This window comes from Aythya fuligula, chromosome 11, assembly GCF_009819795.1.
Source record: "Aythya fuligula isolate bAytFul2 chromosome 11, bAytFul2.pri, whole genome shotgun sequence".
In the NCBI taxonomy this organism is placed as follows: domain Eukaryota; kingdom Metazoa; phylum Chordata; class Aves; order Anseriformes; family Anatidae; genus Aythya; species Aythya fuligula.
Genome location: NC_045569.1, coordinates 14,271,765 through 14,291,597, shown reverse-complemented (window position 1 = coordinate 14,291,597; position 19,833 = coordinate 14,271,765).

The window sequence follows — 19,833 nt, the reverse complement described above, 5'->3', positions numbered from 1 at the left end:
ATGTGTGCCCTGGCTGTGCGAGGCACCAACGTGTCCCTGGCACATCACTGCTGGTTGCTTTTTACGCTTCTTTTCTGGGCTGTCTGTTGACTGAAAAGGCTGCAGAGAACAAGCTCTCCTTCAGCCCTTAAAAATGGTTTCTCTCGGGTTGAGCTGTGGCACCAGGATAGAAATAAAGATCTCCAGTCTCCACAGTAATTAATACCCATCCATCAGCTTTAAGAATCACCTGTGTATAATAAATGCAAGAAGTTAAACATCTTGCTGCTGAGCCTCCGCTAGTTGTCATCTAGGCAAGACAATTTATGGCACCTTTCCCGAGCATCCTGTCAAGGGCTCATTCGTGTAGTTCCTCCAAAGGCCATACGCAGCCTTGAGAATGTAAGAATTCAGAGATTTGCCCTGCTGCCTCGTTACCCTGCGTGATCATTTCTGATAAGTGTTCTTGTTTAATCATTTCCCTGAGTAGAGCCCAGGGTTCTCTTGTGTTTGTCTGTGTCATATTAATAAAGGTCCATTTGGGAGGATGCTGGGGGTGGAAATGATTTGACCGAGGTTAAGTAACAATTGTACAAAATTGTTTTGACATTATGTTAATGTCTGCTTGTGTATTATCCCCAATTTAAAGTTAATCACCAAAATTACCGTTGCAGTTCCCAAAATCTAATGAAATAAGATTTGTTGAGGTGTGAATAATACAGAAATTGAGAAGCACGCAGTCACTATAAAAAAAAAAAAAAAAGGAAAAAAAAAAACGAAATTAACTGCTAGCTTTAACTCTCTGAGTGCTCATATAAACTGAGGTGTGTTCACAAATTAAATCAGACCTTTACCACTTGAAATTGCGCTGGTGACAGAGCAGGGTCTGAGCAAAGTGTCCTGCTCACGTGCCTGAGTGTGTGCACAGAGCCTGGCACAGCAGGGTCCCACCCCGTGTCTCAGCTCAGGGGCATGGCCAGACGTTTCATGTTAAGAAATACGAATTGGTGCTTTAACGGTCAATGGGTTCAATCATGGCTTGGCTGTGCTAGGATGAACATAGCTGATCTGGGCAGATAAAGACAGACCACTGCTATCATGAAAAAGCATTAAAAAAAAAAAAAAAAAGTCATTATCATAAATTCAAATAAAAATGTTATAGGTAAATGGTAGCAACAGGAACTGAAAAAGATGGAGGAGTCTGTTTGCATCTTCTGTTACATCTGAACGAGTATGAGCAAAAGAAGGAGGAAGAAAGAGGAAGCATCAGTGCTGCATTGACACAAGAGCATGGTCCACAGCCCACTCTTAGATGAATTTCAAAAATTAGCTAACTCCTTTCCTACACAGAAGCTTGATGCAGGAATAATTTAAAGCAAAGGATGTCACAGTATATGAAATTGCAAAGAGGATTTTAATATATGTCTCTGTAGAAACTGGAAAATGAAAAATAACTCTGCTTTTGAACCAGTGATTTAACCACAGGAAGAAAAAATACAGTAATTAGGTTTGGGGAAGGGTGTCCAAGCAGCACACCTACAGGCTGCCTGCTCTTAGATATTTGAGTAGGGTATAATGGGAAGGGTGGGAGAACAGCTAGGCTGTGGGCTCAGCTGAGGGGGAATGAAGCTGGAGATGGAGCTGCCATCAAGGCTCTCCCTGCTCTCTACTTCATCTGTACCATTTTGGGCCCTGTAAGCATGTGCAGAAGGAAAGAAGCAAGCAATGTGTGGCTGTGGCAATGGAGCACAAAGCAAAACACGTGGATCCAGCTGCACAAAGAGAAGAGAAAGAAATGTGAAAAGAGCCCAAGAAAGGATGGAGGAGAAATCAAGCTCAGACAATTGCAGCAGCTTCCCTTCAGAGTTGCCACAGGCATAACTAAAAGTTGCAATGAATTACTGAGCTAGTAATATATTCTTATGTCCAGAATGGAGTAGAAGAAAGACAAAAATGATGCAAGGTGCTTGTAGAATACATTCTAAAAGCAGGTGTATATCACTTCACAATCCAAAGTGGCTAACTTACTGGGTGAGGCAGCAAGAATCACAGTTTTGATAGAAAATTCCAATTTTCACATGCAAAAGAAAACAGTCTGCATTTTTGTCTAGTTTTCCTGAGGCTGTGTGTACAAAGATATAGTCAGTGACAACCTGACCTGTCCCAGCACAGTAATTGCAGCCAGTTTTGTGGATAACAAGTACAATTTCAAGTGCAGAAACAAGCTTGAGAAAGGCTGAAAAACTGATCCTCCGTATGCCTTAAAGAGCTACAGAATAGCTGTATTGTTGGCTTTAATAAATTCCCCATGGATATTTCAGATCCTCTGTAAAGTGTTTCCACAAAATCCTGTCTCCAACTTCTTCACCTACCAATCTCTCTGAAATGACCCTTGTCCTTCCAGCCACTTTGGTGTTGGGACTTTTTCCGTGACACCCAAATGGAGACATTTTGATCCACAGAGGTGAAAATTAAAGATGCTTTTCTCTTTAATTTTTTACTGATTTTGTATGGCACAATGGAGCCAAATATCTATCAGGACAAAATCGATAGCAAAAAATATGAGAAAACGCCCCAGGCAGAGTGTACTTCACGTGTGGCCTCTGTATGTGTATTTCAGAAGGAAAAATAATATACTGAATTATTCCATGAGTTAATGGAGTTCAGAATATGCCCATTGCTCCAATAGTTCAAAAGGAGGTAAATTTTAGAAATGTTGGCAAAACCAGGATCATTCCACCCTGAATTTTCAAGTTCAGGTTCAAAAATCTGTGGGCTTCTGAGACTTTGTGTAAAGCCTCTTGCCTCAGTAGTACCACAAGGAAATTGATAGAGAATGCGTCCTCTTCTGGCTATAATGGCATTAATGCCGAGCTGTGTGTGACAATGTCACCCTCTTGTAGACAGGAGAATAAGTATAAGCCCTTGCAGTAGGACAACCACCTATGGTCACATCAACCTGTCTGCAGCCAGCCTGGATCATGGAAGCCAAATAGGCCCAGACTGGGTTAATACTGGGCCGGGAGTCCAAGAAGCAATTGCAGGTTCTGAAGGCAGAAGATGGGAAGTTGTGGCCACAAACGCAAAGCAAATATTAAACCACAGAACAACAAAATAATCGGAAAACAATAACAAAACAAAACAAAACAAAAAAATCAGTTTTAGATCCCATTGGTGCTACCAATCTAGTAGTAGGCAAGGCTGAAAAGGAAAGAACCCCACAGTGATTAGTAGAGATTGTGTGTTAGCTAAGGGTCTGGGTGCAGCTCCATCAAAATAAAACCCAGAACTTTTTAGGAGACCTTCATCCAAACTTGGGCCACAAGTAGGCAGCAGGTATAATCTAGTACATTTTTATTTACACTCGCCTCATTTTCAGTGTCACACAAAAACTATCCCAGGACAACCAAGTGCATTCCATGAGCTGACAGTTATCTCCACTGGGCAGAGGTCTTCCAAACAAAATTGCTAGTCTACTTAAGTCTATCTATTGTACAATAGCTCAGAGCAACTTCATTTTCTAATATGGTTTTGTTAACAGAGAGTTTTCCACGCTCATCCAAATCAAACTGCTCACTGGTTCTTAGCAATTGCTAATTAGACATGATTTAATACCTTGGGAACCCTTTGCCTTATCTCTGACATGACCATTTTGCTTTTAATTGGAGAAGGCTTTGTGGACGGACTGCTGCCAGCTCAGCCATAATATTTTGTCCTCTGATTACCAGCCTCAGCACAACCCCCTTTAACAAGCGCTCAAAGTTCAGTGGTACTTTTGTTTTCTTGCAGAAGCTTCTGGGAGGTTACTAATAAACTTAGCATGTATGTATGGCTATATTATGATAGTATCTAACACACAAGGTTATTCAATTTGTTTAATTTATTTAACGTGCTTACAAGTAAAGTCACAAGCTCCACCTTCTACCTACAGCTGATTGCCTGGAATGGCTGTCAACAGCCAGGTAGAGCATCTGTCTGCATGGTCCCAAACTTGCCATGGCTTCAGACACAGACAGCCTGCTTCAGCTTTAGCTTTGCTCTGGCTGAGCAACCAGCCTTGAGGTTGTGTGGGTGAGTTTGGCTAGCCTCTTCCCACAGAAAACAAATCATCTGCAAACTGGAACTCAGGCCAGCCTTGCTGAATGGTTAGCAAAATGTTCACTTAGCCCGAAGCTGGGATTTGTGTTGTCTGAGCCAACTTTCAAGAGAGGCAGCAACAGTTCTTAGTGTTGGGTGGATGCCAGGCAGGTTATGGAAGTTATGAGCAAGTGTTGAGGCCTGTTTCAGACCCAGATTTCAGGGACGCAGACTTAGCAAAGCAAAGCAGGGGAACTTTCTCATGTAGACCCCTGAGAATTGAAACTGCAGTTTTCAATGCTTTTTCCTCCCTTGGGATCTGGCTGTCAGATGGGGCCCATTTGCACATCACCCCAGGTTTGCAGATACATCCTAGACTTCTGAGACAGAAGTCATTTCATTTTAGTTCTTAATGGTGGTGCTTTAGAAACCACAAAGTTGCCTGAGAAACTCGTGCTCAAAGGTCTCCTTAGCTGTCTCTCCAAGTTTCCTTCCAAGCTTTATGGCTTCTCCAGACACACTGGGCTGCTTTACAAATGGTTTCCATCAGCAGCCAGCCTAAAAGCTGCCCGAACCACTGTCCAGTCCTCTGCTCAGAAGGATTAAATGGTGCATGAAAGCTCTGGCCTCTGGTGCATTTGCTCTGCAATGCCCTCTTGGGCTCTGTCCTGTCTTCTGCACCCTGTCCTGGGGCATCCTTGAAGTTGATAATTTTCTGCCTGCAGCACAAGGGTCCTTCTGAGCCTGGAATAATAAGGCATTGAGAACTTTAAGACTATGGAAACACATGGGCTGAGGGAATTTACAGGTTCAGGCCATGCACAGTGAGCCAGAGACTTTATGGCTGAGACTGGCAAGTTGGATGGGAGAAGGGAGTCTTACGGTAAGTCCTTTGTCACTGGCCTGGTCCTCTGCTCAGGGGAAAAAAAAAAAAAACAGATTATTTCCGATATAAAAATAAGATCAACAGTAGAAACTCTTCATGTTGGTTTAATTGTCCGTTTTCCCTTGGTCCTCCTTTTGCAGACTTTGTAAACCAAAGAACTGTGTTGCTTGGCTGGCTGTGAGGGAAAGAGGTTAATACTGAAGACTACACAAGGTTCTGCAATTAGACAATTTCTTTGTAGCATAACGTAGGCGCCAAGATGACCTCAGAGGCCTTTTTTTGCTGTTGCAGAAACATATTGGACAGGTTTTCTCAGCAGCTGTGCATTAGCGTTCCGTATTTAATGGGCTGATTATAAATTACAACAGCTACCCTAAGATCTTCCCATCACCCTGGATTTCTTCACAGCAACTTTCTTTCTTTCCTTCTTTTCCCTTGCCTCCAAGGACTGCTTTGCAAATATGTGCCATTTGGTGGGAAAGCAGATGGGGGGATAATAAAAGTTATGTTTTATGGATTCATGTGAAGATTGCTCTGTACTTTTTCTCAAAAAAAAAAAAGAAGCTAAAAAATAATAATAAAAATAACCCTCCTCATATTTCTTTTCAGGAAAAGAAGTTTCAGGATAACAGTGCAAGACTGATAGCCATGGGAAAGATGGAGGTGGGCATACACCACAGGATCTGAAGATAGAGATATTATTTTTTTAGAGCTCCTTATACAGATGGATTTTTATTATTATGTTTTGCTGCACCTTGGGCTTTTGTTTATATTCTGTTTAATTCATCCCACTTGTACTATCTCCCTCCACATGACAAGCTCAATAAGTGGTGTATTTCTGCTTGCTGGACTGCAAGCTCGTGGAATAAAATTGGGGAGGAGGAAATTTGGGAGAATCGCAATACTCTCACCCACCTGGGAGAGGCACGCACCTGCTTGGCAGAGTGCAGGGACCTCCAGATTAACAAAGGTGCCCAGGTGCTGGGCATCAGTCAATCACTTGCCTTCATTTCCTCAACACGCTGAAAAGACCTGTGAAGGAGGTGCTAAATTTTAGATTTCCTTGAGGCAGGAGAAGGGCTTTTCTCTTGACCTCTAAACGATACATAGCTTTAGTTGCAAGATGTGTTGTTGATTTTGATTTTACTTTAAACAGTTTCTTATTTGTAGTTTGCGATTATTATTATTTTTTCCTTTCTTTCTTCTCTTTCATGTCATTTCCAGAGGAAGCCCTGGATGAGGGTTGTTGGTCTGGTGTGAGTAACTAACAAAAGCTATCAGATGTATTTTCTAGTCATTTCCTGGGGGTAGCTGGAATCCTCCATACTTTCTTAATAGGCATGTAATTTTTCTCTGAGAAATGGATTATCTTTGTGATAGAGGAAAAGGGGTACAAACACCTTCCCAGCTTTGTTGTTGTACCCAGGTCCTATGATCAATGGGCCTTAGCCTTACTTTCAATAGGGGCCCTCCAAATTTTTGTGTAGTGTGATGAATCCTCTTGTAAGAGTTCATGTCTCTGTTTGGTCTCTTAACTACCTGTTATGAACTCTTAGAAGAGATCTGTGGATCCCAGGAGTCATTAAGCAGCAGATTGGAAACACCATTTGTAATTGTTTGTGAGCTAAGCCCAGAGCCTAAATATTTTTGGCTGACTTCTGAGCTTTGGCTCTTTCTCTTTTCTTCCTCTTTCCCCAGTGCATGCCTCCATCTCAAGGGATCTGGAGATTCCCAGCCCAATTTTAGGCAGCTAAAACAAACTTTTTTTTTTTTTTCAATTACGTTTCAGGCTTTTTGGAGCCTGAAACACAGCAGGAGAGCCAGACTAACGCAAACCAAAAGCACATTTGCTAACCTGGCCTTTATCCTTAATGTGAGTAAAAGAGCTGTTAGGATGAGGTCAGTGGCACACAGCACCTCCGAGTTGGCTGAGATGTGGTGGTGTGACAGCAGCCACCTGACCATAGGGACAGGCATGAGAGTGGGATTTTCCAAGCAGAAAACCACTGAAAAGCTAAACTGCCCAGGTTGAGATTGATGATGAACTTGTGTCTTTTAGAACTGCTATCTATCTGTTGTGTGTATCTTGCCCTAAAACTGGCACACTCCATAGGTGGTAGGAGAAGCTTGCTCTCGGTTCAGAAGGAAATACACAGTGCTTAATGTTAGGGAGGATCTTTAGACCAGTGGAGAAATGGTTGTATAAAGATCCAATGCCTGTGTTTGTCTAACATTGATTTCCAATTGGGAAATGAGGTGGATGTTTTTAACAATAGGATGATGAACCCCTGGAGCAGTTGCCTAAGGGATGTGGTAGGCTCTCTTTTACTAAAATCCAATATATCAAGTTCAGATCGCTTTTTTGAAAGAGGTGTTTGAGCTCAACAAGAAGTTCCTGGGCTCAGTAAAAGACCTCTGGGTGAATTTTATATCTACAAGTAAGTAGGAGGTCAGATTAGGTGATCATAATAGTCTTTTTTTTTTTTTTTTTTTAACCTTCCGAGTTGAAGTCCTTGAGCATGTACTTTGTAAAAGTCAAATCAAAAGGATGAGAGAGGTCTTAAAGCCAAATATTGCCTGCCAAACCCAATTATCAGGACTGCGGTTCAAAGTGGTTCATGGCCTTGCTGGGCCAGAAGCATTTGACCACTGATTATAGCAAAGGATGTAAGTGCTAGGAGAAATGAGAGGGCTGCGGGAAAAGGGCTTCCAAGTGTAGGAAATGTGTACTTTCTCCATGTAGAGACAAGACAGGAGAGAAAAGTGAATTGCCTCAGGCTAGGAAGTGTCTACTTTTCAAAGAGGATCTCCCAGAAGGGTGCAGGATCCAGTGTGTTCACGCTATTGTAGGCAAAACATTGGTGGCAAGGAGCAGAGCTGGGAGCTGCAAGAAAGCCACAAGGATGGCTCTCAGCATGCATGGAAATGAAATGGAAGATGGGCAGCTGATGACAAAATTATAATGTGCATCAAAGCTCCTGCTTCATCTTCTACTGCAGCAACAGCAGCGCAGGTGGACACGAGGCAAGTTATCTCACACCTCCAGGGTTTCCCTGCAATCCCTTATAAGACTGCGAGAGGAGATTTTGCTTCCCAGTGTAGCAAGGAGAGAGCTGGCAGCTCCATTAATGAGCATTTGCAGCCAAGCCTGTCTTGTATCCGATGCACTGCATGCATACAGGTTATGAATAATTTCTTCCCTAAGAAATGAGCCCAGGTTAAAAATAGCCCCTGCATTTAGCTGCTTGCTGCCTCCTTCCTGCTTGCTGAGGCCAGAGAAGTGCTGGCAGTCATTTTCAATGTGGAAATGTTTAGAAGCTGAAACTCTCTGGTGTCTCTCCCCGGTGTGGGGAGCTCTGGGGACAGCTGTGGGGCAGGCAGTGGGAGTCTGTTTTTCTTCTTACCCTGGCCTGGAAGGGGACCTGTCTCCAGAGTGAACTGGAGACAACTTCTCCATTACACATTCCAGTTCCAGCCTTGACTCTCTGCTGAGGCGGTTAACAAAGGGCCAATTAACATTAGGCAGTTTTGTGATGAGCCTTTCCAGCTGGGGCTGTGGCAGAGCTTGCTGTACATGGGAAGGTGCCCTGCACGTGACACTATCTCCCTGTTACTGTCCGTGGTGAACTCATAAAACGGGACGTGTTTAAAGGGTACATGGGGACATTTCCACTTGTATGTCCCTGCTTCTCTTCGGTGGGATTAAATCTGCTATGGGCATATAAAATTGGAGGAGCTGCAAGGTTAGGGCCTTTCCTTCTCCACCTAAAAAATGCTGATGCTTTCTCATTAATTCTCAGCTCAGGGCTTGCAGAAGGAGTTTGTCATCATATGAGAAGCAGGGGCACAGAGAGCTGGTAACAAACAAGGGCTCCCTCATCACCTGCTGACCTGAAGGACTAAGTAATAGCTTATAACAGCACTGTAAGTAATGATATATCCTGCAGTTGGCAACAAAATAATCAGGATTAAGCCCAAAGGCATGGTTAAAGCCATGCAGCTCACACTGTGGTGAAGGGAATGAAAACAACCAAGTATTTACTTACAGGACTGTTAATGAAGTGGTTTTTACTCGACTAATCAAAGCTCTTTCGAGGTGTGTGGTGTTTGGTAGATCTTGCCTGAAGAAGTGAAGGTTTCTGGTCTCTGCTTGGAAGGAGAGAAGGATGGGAAATTCAGGAAGAAAAAATAAAAATAGCACTTGAAATATCAAAAACTCTGTGAGGGATGGCTTGTTTTTGAGTTTCTGGCATACAGATCTCCACACAGAAATCAATCATTGATGAACAGTGCTAGGAGTGTGAGCGGGTTGATTTTTATGCTTGTTCAAGAAGGCTCTGAGCCAAGTACCAGGTTCTGAGACAGCTCATTTGGAGCCTGAAGGGAACTGAGGAGCTGTGGACCTCCATCCATATTATCAAGGCCATGGCTACACGACAAGATTAGTGTCAACAAGAGAACTTCTTCCTCTTTCTCCAGTGCTCTGAAAAGATGCCATGTGATTGTCTTGTTGTGTTTTTATTTTTTATTATTTTTTTTTTTTTTAAAGTATTTGAGCCTGAAGCTTGGTCCCCTCTCTCCCCAGTGAAAACCTGAGTGGCTCCTTGCTCATCAAATGCACGTATGCCTTTTCTGTAGTATCCTTCCTGTAGAATTCTTCATGTGAGTACTCTCAAGTCCTGCCACTTTCTCTCTTCCTCAGCCACCACAGCAATACGTGCTTAAGGTTTCACTCAGTCTCTCTCCCTTGCCTTGTGGCTATGCCTTGTCTGTTTTCAGCCTCAGGGATTCATTGTAAAAAATGATCCAGTTTTCAGAAATCACAAGGTTCTGTGTCCTCCACTTAATTATTGTTTTATTTTAATAAGCAATTATGTTTTGAAGGCACCTCAGGGCTCCAGGCGTTAACCACTTATCACCTGCTGAGTGATTTAGAACTAGTGAAGCACATCCCATTTGCAGGTTGGAATAAGGCCTGAATCCTATCAGCAGACAAATGAGTTCAGAAATACTCAATGTTTGTAGCTCATTGCTTAAGGATTCAACCCCTGGCCTTCAGAGAGGGTCTGATTGTGTGTTGGAGGGGTTGTAAGGATGTCTGTTCCCTTGTTGTTCTGATAAGAAGTAAAGGGCTCCTTAGAGGGTGTGAAAGGGAGAAGGCTATCTGTTGGCTATTCTGCACTATTTGCTTTGCCAAGTATAAGTATCTTCCACAAGTCTCTCTCAGCTACAGACCACAAAACCCTAGCTGCTAAATCAACCCACAGCTTGGGCTTCCCATGTGTGAGAGATTTAAATCACCTCAAAGGTGAGACCTTTGTGGGGGCAATAGGGCAGTGAGTCTCAGTTCCAGAACGGATGTGGAAAATGTGTGCAGTCTCCCAGGGCTGAGACATTGGGCACAATTATTGGTTTGTCTTCAGGACTCATTTTCCACCAAGAGGCAATTTGTTGAGCGCACTCTAAGAGCCTGAAACTTGCTGGCTGTAGCAATTTTTAGGAATAAACCACGAGCATTTCCATAGTTTTCAGGGTGCAGTGCTCTGAGCACTAGTACCTTGAAGAGTGGAGACCTGGGTTATCAAATGCTGGCTGGCTTTTTCCTGCAGCTTTTATGACCTAATGCTTTCTTTATTGTCCTCCTGCATCTCCTTGACTTCCAGGTGGCACAGTTGGAAACCCGTTTGAAAGCATAATCCCATTACATCTTCTCTATTTTTATGTCACACAGTAAAAACACAACACAGCAGCTAGGCCTGCATTTAACTCCTCGGTTGGAAGGCTCAGCAGCCCAGCCTGTGCGTGCTATAGAGCATTATTATTGACACTATCTACAGTGTTAGTCAGCACATGTGCCATATGCTCCAAGGTCTATGTCCTCCATGTATTGACTGACTAGTTTTATATTTTCCATATGGGGTCTGTTCTCAAGGTTCCACACAGACTCTGAGGTATTGGGATAATAATGAGAAGGATAATAAATGTAATAAGGGGAACAAGAGGGTTGAACCTTTCAGGGAGACCCTGAGCAGCTGGAGTAGGAGGCTTAATGTATTTCCCCCTGTTGGGTTTGGAGATATGAAGCAAAGGAGGGGTGGAAAGGAGGTAAAGTAGAAAGGGGGGATGACAGAAAAGGATCCCATGCCCTTGTTGTGGAGAACTGTTTCCTCCCACTTGCTGCACAATGTGTCCTCTGGGTGTAGTAAACTTTAAAGAGTCCTTTCCATGTTGAAGATGCTTCTTTAAAACCATAGGTGCTCTGAATTAAATACAAGGTAGAAGTTCCTGCTGAAGAGTATGATTGCTACTAGTTGTGTTCCCCAAAGTAACAAGCTGTTCTGCTGCTGTTCCACGGCCCCAGGCTCTTTGCCCATGTGGGTAGTGCCTCCAGCCCATTTTCTTCTCCATACTTCCCCTTTTTCCAGCCAGAAAGAAATGAGGATGGGGACTTTCTTTTTGGAGAAACACAGCCATTTCTAAGCAACAGCCGGCATGAATTACATTTCAGAGCATCCCTTATTGTGTTCTCACCTGTGCATCATCAGAATGGGCCCAATAAAAAGCCTCATTTCTCTTTATTTCATTGTGAGCGTTACCTCCCTTGTCCATTTGACCTTCTATCATCAACCTTTATTTCCTTCTGGCCCTATGTCTGCTCTGATTTAGAGACTGATGGTTCCAGAATATCTCTTGACAGAGAGAGAAGGATTCCCAGAAGACTCTTAGAGCTCAGAAACATGGACTTTGCAGGGGCTGGTCCAGCAAGGTCTGGGTAGTACTTGGTTGATGCCTGACTCATCCCCATCCAGCCTCAGGCTGCCTGGAGCCAGCTGGGCTAGGATGTTTCAGATCTTTTCTGCAGCCCACTTGGTGTTCTCAGCTTGGATTTGAGGCACAGCTCAGCAATGTTTACCTGTCACATCTGTACCAGGCTGGGGATAGAGATGCTAATATTGCAACACCTTTAGCAGAGCTCAGTGATAGGATTTGACCCAAATTGCAGAGGGAAGAGAAGCAGCTCTATAAAAACTGAAATTCGTCTAGGTGACAGGTTCTATTGAAAGCAAATAAATAAAGTCAGGTATGAAAGGGGCACATTCTGATTTTTCTCTTCTCTTAGTGTGATTTGAATGTGATTTTATGGGGCTCAACTAAGCAAGCACTGCAGGGACCCTGAGGAACTAGGCTGTGTTTGCTGAGAAGGCAACGTCATGCTTCCACAGCACTAGAAGGAAGAGCGGTGTGAATGAGATTGCATTGAATCAGCCCCCTTTCTCCCTGTTGGAAGCTTACAGAGTATGGAAATGCACTTGAAATCAAATAGACATATCTGGACTTGCAGGTTGTGTGGGCATTTTCATTTTCTTGCCCTTCCCCAGGGCAGAGCTCAATGAAGAGAGCAACAAAATGTACTGGCTTTATGTAGCATGGCTTTTTTTTTTTTTTTTTTTTTTTTGATGGGGGGAGGAAGGGAGGGCTGCAGGGGTGGTCTGTGTGAGCTGCCCCATATCAGATCAGAGCTAGCTCCACACAACTCCAGAAGGGACCCACTGGTGGCCAGAGCTGAGTCAGTGAATGATGTCAGTTGCCTTTGCAACTGAAGATTTAAGAGGGGGAAAAAAAAAAGAAAAAAAAAAAAAAAAAAAAAAAAGGAGAAACAGCTATGCAACAGCAGCTGGTAGAGAGTATGAAAATGTAAGAGAAGCAGCCCTGCAACCCCCCAGGTCAGTGCGGCAGGAGGGCAATTGTTGCTCCAGGCATGGAGCAGAAGTCCCACTGTGTCCTGTGGAGATGCTCTTGGTGGTGCAAGCTGTCTCTCTGCAGCCTGTGGAGAGGCCCCTGGTGGAGCAGTCTGTCCCCCTGCAGCCCATGGTTCCCATGGAGCAGATCTCCACACTGCAGCCCGTGGAGGAGCCCCCGGTGGAGCAGGTGGATGTGGCCTGGAGGAGGCTGCGGCCCATGGAGAGCCCCCGCAGGAGCAGGCCCCGAGCCTGAGCTGCAGCCCGTGGAGAGGAGCCCACGCAGGAGCAGGGGGTCTGGGGGGAGCTGCCACCCACCCATGGGGGACCCATGGATCAGTTTGGGAAAGATAGCATCCTGTGGGAGGCACCCCATGTGGAGCAGGGGCAGAGAGGGACTGTGGAGACAAAGCGTCAGGGACTGACCACAGCCCCCATTCCCCTGCACTGCTAGGTGAGGAGGTAGAATAGGGTGGCTGGGAGAGAAGAAGTTTTCAGTTTGCTTTTAGTTTCTCACTAGTCTAGTCTGTTAGTAATAGGCAATAAATCATATTAATATCCCTACATTGAGTCTGTTTTGCCCTGACAATAATTGGTGACCAATCTCCCTGTCATTATCTCTACCCTTCAGTCCTTTTTTAATGCATTTTCTTTCTTTCTTCCTTCAAGGAGGGAGAGTGAGAGAGTGGTTGTGGTGGAGTTCAGCTGCACAGCAAGGTGAAACCACCACACAAAAGTGCCCTGGGTCTGAGTTGTTAAAATGGGACTAAGCTCTAAACCACTGTGCAGACCTGTCAGGGGTGATGAACAGGGGTAAAATTAAGTAAGAAAATAGTGGACAGACTTAGCTAAAGTAGAAAAGTACACGGAATTCCTTGGGTGAAGATATCTACCTGCTCATTATCAATACTTAGCATATGATTTATCAATACTTATAGACACATCCCTGCTTGAAACAGACTTACAATCAAGTTATTATGTTTTCCTGCAACTAGGAAGCATGGTTTATTTGAAATAAGATATAACCTTCAGACAGCTGAAGGGACTCGCTTGCTGCCCAGCACCCAGGGTGATAGTGAAATGTTTGCAGTTCAGTGGGAGATGCTTTTAGGGCTGCATGAAGGAGCAGAAACTGCTATGTGTGGAGCAATTATACAGACATCAGATTATGCTTGAAGATCTTGAACTTGCATATATAAGCTAGACAGAGATACAAGGTTTGTCCTGATTAGTGATGACAAAAGATGCATGTCTGGGTTGCATCAGAACATAATCCAAAGGATTCTGAATGATGTGACCCTTTAGAGAGAATTGTGAAATGCAGATATTAGAACTGGAAGTGAATCTTCATGAGGTTTTATGATCAACCTTGTACTTGTCTTATGGATGCAATATAAACATTTCCTTCATGTGCTTTTTGTGTTTGTTTCGTTATTGTTGAAATGGGGTGATGTTTTCCGTACTCAGTCTTGGTGGATATGCCTGGGACAGTGATGAAACACAAGCTGTCTAGCTCAACTTTTCTGTCCTCATCATCTCTGTACAAGGCTTGTGTTGGAGGATGAGTGACTACTCAATATTTTATCCAAGCCACAGGGGAATGGCTGGTGAAACAGGAGGGACACCTTGATAGAAAAGCCATTTGAAGGAATATTAATTAGCAGGCAGCCAGTTCTGGACAATTGAATCTCAACTCCAGATGTTCCCATTCTGACTAAGTGCTTTAGCAAAATGCTTAATTGATTACAATCTTGTGAGCTCTGTGTGTGTGTGATAAAAACCGAGACTGCTGAGCTAGAGGGATTGTCTGTTGATAGCAACACAATGCAGTGAGTATTTCCTCACCTTTTAAAACTCATTCTTTTTTATCATAGGGAAACCAGACTAGGCTACAAAAATGTTCTTTAATTTATTATCTTTATTGTAGTCACAGTGCTAGTTAAAGTCACTGAAAGCTCAAGTATACATGGATGAAATGAAATAGACACATCTGTGTTTGGCCTGAAAGGCCTTTGAGCCTTGTTTAATGAGGGCCTGCAAATTTAAAGCCTTGATTTCTGTACATCTATATAACAGGTACAAGGACAGGGGGGTAAATTAAAGAAGAAATAGGCTGTTGGGACGAAATGAAATCAACCTGAGCTTTTGCCCCAGGCTGTAATTGAACTAGAGCTGAAGTTCAAATAAGAAATACCTTTTTTTTTTTAACCTGGCCTTTGAGTTCCAACCAAGCTCAGAAATATCAAACAAGTATAAAGGGCTGTTATAGCTGACATCTTGGATGTGGAGGGGTAGGAAGGGAAGCTGCAAGGTAAGGGAAGCGGTATAACAGGTGAAGTGATATTTTGCAATGGGATGATATGGTGCCAGATATTTGACTTGAATTCTTGCAATTGGGTGGGAAGAGGTTTTTGTTTGGTTGGTTTTCTTGGTAGATCAGATCCGGCTTCTGGTGAAATCACAGAGATCTCTTCATTTAAGTCCAGTGGAAGATGGCATGACCCTAAGAGGCACAATGCTCACAAAAAGATTCTTTTCATGGTGACTGGTAGGCTTGTTATTAGCAAATCTATTGTGGTTTCTCACCGGAAAAATGCACTGATTTCAGTGGAAATCTCTCTGACTTCTTTGTCTTATTTCTTTTGCATATCATAAAAGCTAAACTGAGAGTAGTAGAGGGATGAAACTGTTGAATGCTTTTTCTAAAACTATGGAATGTACTTAATGGACAAGACTGCACAAAACAGGCATATTGGTAGGTAATATTAGTGCTTTGTGCTGAGAGAGCAATTCTATATTTTATTTTGCCTTTTCTCTCAAGATTTCCAGGGCATGAATTTCTGCAGCATTAAAAGCTGCTATGAAGACCTCAGTGCTGCCTATGACCTTTGGAAAATACGGAATTTAATAAGAGAAGGGGATCTGAATCTGATTTGCTGAAATACCCAACTACTTATTCCTTATCATTTGGTTTTGCTGAATGCATTTAGTCCAGGTGGGGTTGTTCATCTGTGAGCAACAAACTAACAGCTTAAATCTCTGCACCTGACCTTCATGCTTCTCTGTGGCTTAAGAAGGTTTACACCCCACTTAATTTGCAGACACCGTCTGGATATTTCAGTCCGATATCTCAATATGTGTGGCAACAGGTAAATGAAAATGAAAAGCCAATTTTAGGGTAGCTGCAAAGCAGAGACTTAATAGCTCTGATATGAGAAATTTAGGAGTAATGAATTTGTTCTTTTGAAAATAGCATCTATTTTTAGTTCTCAAAGAGGGTTGTTTTCTAGGGATCAGTGACAGGCTGTGCTGCCAAGGTGTGTAGGTTGATTTTGGAGAAGCATCCAGCCAGCTTGCATGGGGGTTGATGTCTTGCAAACTCCCGAGAGCACACTGGCACACGAGACTTCCTATTAGACTTGTGCTATAAAAGCTGTAGCTGAACTGTTCCTTTTAACAGATAGTACTAATCCAGCCAGCTAGAAGGGAGTGACAACTCTGGAGGAATCCAAGATGCCTTGGCTTCCCTTCTCAGAGGCAAACAGTGTGCTTCCCTCCTAGAGCACTGCTGCAAGCTATGCAGGGCATCTTAACAGCAGCACTGATGGGCTATTTATGTGCAAAACAAAAGAAAAGGAGGTGGGATTTTTTTTTTATCTCCATTTCAAGTTCCATTGATCGTCAGCAGAATCTGTAACCTTTTAGGCCATGAACTGACTGGCAAGAGCCACAATCTCTTGTGGCTCACATGGGACTGAGATTCAAACACCCAGAATGTCACAGAATCAGATTTGGGCATCAAATCTGAGCCTCTGGCAGGGAGATGTCAAATTCTGGGCTGAGCCTCTTCTTGTTTGTTAGTTCCTGAGCTCAAAATGACAGACTGCTCCTACAGCAAACAAACTGCTGCTTCAAGAGAAGAGATCAGTGGGAGCAGTAGAGTATTGATGAGCAAAGGCTGGGAGCCTGCTCCACGATGTTTAGGTCTTTGTGATAATAATTAGATCTTAAAATGTGTCAGTTCTGCATGAGGCAAATCATCAGCGTAGGCCAGGAGCATGTTTCCATGGGAGTGTGTCTGTGTCTGTGTGATTTGCGTAAGAGCTGTCTAATACAGCTGTGACCCTGCATAGCTGTATCTCAGCTTGAAGGCTAAGGGAATGGAACAGAAATGACTGGAAAAGGAAGAACTCTTGCTACCTCATAATTTCCACTGTCTTCACCACTTTTGACTTTCATAAAACCTTCCCCCATGGAGCTGCAACCAGTGTTGCTGCTGTAAAGGCAGTAAGGAATACAGCCAGGGTCCAAGGGTATTCAGATAACAGCTTTCTTTTCCAGTCAGAAAAGCTGTTGCCTATAAATTACCATTTGAATGTTTTGAGAGAACATCTCTGCTTCTGTTTCTGCCACTTCTCCTTCAGTCTCAAAGGTTTTCATGTTCTGAGGAAGGCTGAAGCTGTTCTTTTTGGGGAAGAGGAGTCGTTGAGGTGACCAGGGATAACTGCAGAAGCAAGGCAAGGAGGGACGGTCATGTGAAGTGTAAACCCTGAACTGATGCAGCATACTGGTCATGCTTTCTGTGTGAATTCATGCATTCAAGTTATCCAAGGGCACCATGGCAAGCAGCCTCAGCATGTCACATCTGCCTTCTGCAGACCAACAATGCAGGGGAAATTTCTCCTTCCCATGATCTCCACCTTCTCAGGACTGTTTCAATCTGTGTTCAAGAGGCTGAAGAGGAGAATTTGCTGACACGTTTGGTTTTCTTCTGGATCTATGGCATGAAATTGCAACTTGTATTCAAGACCACTACCATTTTACGTTTTATACTCCTCTCTTCCATTCCAGCCTTCTCACTATTGCCTACATGGAGTATATATAACCCTTTCAGCTTTTTCCCCTTTTGTTATTTCCCCATGCTTGATAGAAGTTGACTTGGAATATGTTTCTTGTCCGTTTAGAGCCTGGATGGGAGTTTGTGGAAGGACTCACATCCTGTTTTATTAGGAAATACATGTAGGTAGGAGCTTGTTGAAGACCTGGACATGGGTTCTGCATTCTGCTCCTCTGAACAGGATGATTGCTACTGCCTGAAAAATGGGGAGGATCATGCAGGGTCTGTTGCTGCTGGCTGTGAGCCCAACATTGCCAGTACTCAGGCCTGTCTCTCTTGAAGGAATCGACATTACTACCAGTCTTTATCCCCCTTTTCAAAGCCTGTAGTTTCAGACTAACCTTTCAAAGGAAAGAGCAGTGCAGTTGCTCTTGCACAGCCCCTGATCCACCAGCATGACCTCATTGAGAATTAGGTCAAAGCTAATGCAAAATAGGTGAAGCCTTGCAGAGCAGAGAATACCCAGGGGGACTCCAGACTCAGAGAGCAAACTGCTTTGTCACCATATTAAATCAAATCCACAACACAGCTAGTTTCTGCTAACATGTAGTCTGCAGAGGCTCTGGAGGATGGGGGAGTGAGGTGAGAAGGGATCTGAGGAGCTATTCATTTTATTTGTGTGCAGTAAGTCTTTTTTTCCTACCCCTGTAGGGAAAGATAAATGCATGCAGCTTCTGGAGCCTGAGGTTGCTGAATTCCACATGGATTTGAATGGTTGCATCATAATTGTGTCTTGGGAGCTCATCAGGCCTCACAACAGAAACAAACCTGATGATATGCAGTGCTGGAGAAGTCAACAGAGAAAACAAGCATCCCACAGAAACAATGGCTGTAACTTACCTGGCCACTGCCACAGCAGTGCCAGGATTACTACTTCCACGTGGAAGCTGAGTCCAATATGTGTGGAGGGAACCCAGTAAGCCAGTGAGGGAAGTCCTGGAAGTCCTTTCAGCATCAGGGCTGGATGCAAAGCAGATAATCTTGTTCTGTCATTCAGAATGCCTGCTTTGTTGCTTTTATTTATGAGGGCTACTGTTTTCTCCTGGCACCCAAACTGCTTTGGAGGTTTTGCTGGACTCCACTGACCACCAATTTCCAATACTGGAGGTAGGTGAATTTCAAAGATGAAAGGAATTACTTCGTGAGCTTATTGTGAGATGTCTCTGGCTAAAAGCCTGGAAAACAATTTTCTTATGATACTAGTATTCAGTGACAGTGGACTGTTTTATGCTGCCACAGCTTCCTCCACATGCTTGTCTTTAAATGACACAGTGACACAGCTCAGCTGATTGGGAGGGGGAGAGAATACAAAACAAACAAACACAAAAACACTACTGATCTACATTGCTGCTGCTGGCAAAGGCTGGTGCCCTGCATGGGGCCCCCCAAGAGGGTCAAGAATCTATCTTGAGGTTGAGCCTGATTTAATTCTTCTTACAAAGCATTCTGGCAGCTCTCTACAACTGACAGATTGTTAATAAGACTTTCCCTCAATGCAAAAGGGAAAGTAATTTACATTGGCTTCACACCTCTGGCAAGCAGAAAAGATCCTGCCCCACCTTAGCATGAATGGGGAGCAGGCAGAAGAACAAGAGCAGGCAGCACAGGGGGAATGGAGGAGGGCTTGCTCCGTGCTCAAGCAAGCACAAAGAAAATGCCATTTGGAAAATTCCGATGGGTGAAAGAGCTGGGCAGAGAACCAGCGTGCTGTCCATGGCAGTGCTTCGGAGCAGCTTTCCAGCCACATCCTGAAGGATCACTCTTGCAAGGAGCAGCAGCGCTGCCTGATTTTGTTTTGCTCCATTTAGCCCAATGCTTCTGCTGACACACTGCTCACTTTGCCTTGCTACCAGCACCAAGCTGCCCTATGATTTTTTTTTTATTTTTTTTTTTTTTATCATTTGGTTCATAATAAGCTGTTAGTCACTACAGAAGGACTGTGACACTTATTGCATGGTCAAGGCCTCTCCAAGAGGTGCAAGAATGCAATTACCCAGCCTACAACTGTCCTGCTACCTGAGCAGGCACAGCCATCCCTGAGAGGTCTGGCAAGCCAAGACTTCATCTGCATTATATTCCACCTTAAACCTGCTGTCACACTCATTCTGACTTTAGCTGAGTGCTCAGCAGCTCTCTGCTGGTGTCCTGGCCTCCAAGAGGAATCGTGGAGAGGCACTTGGCCACTTCTCCATGCTTCATGCACTGGTCCTGCTGCTCCTTAATGCACTGCCAAGGGTGGTAACAGCCCCGGGGCG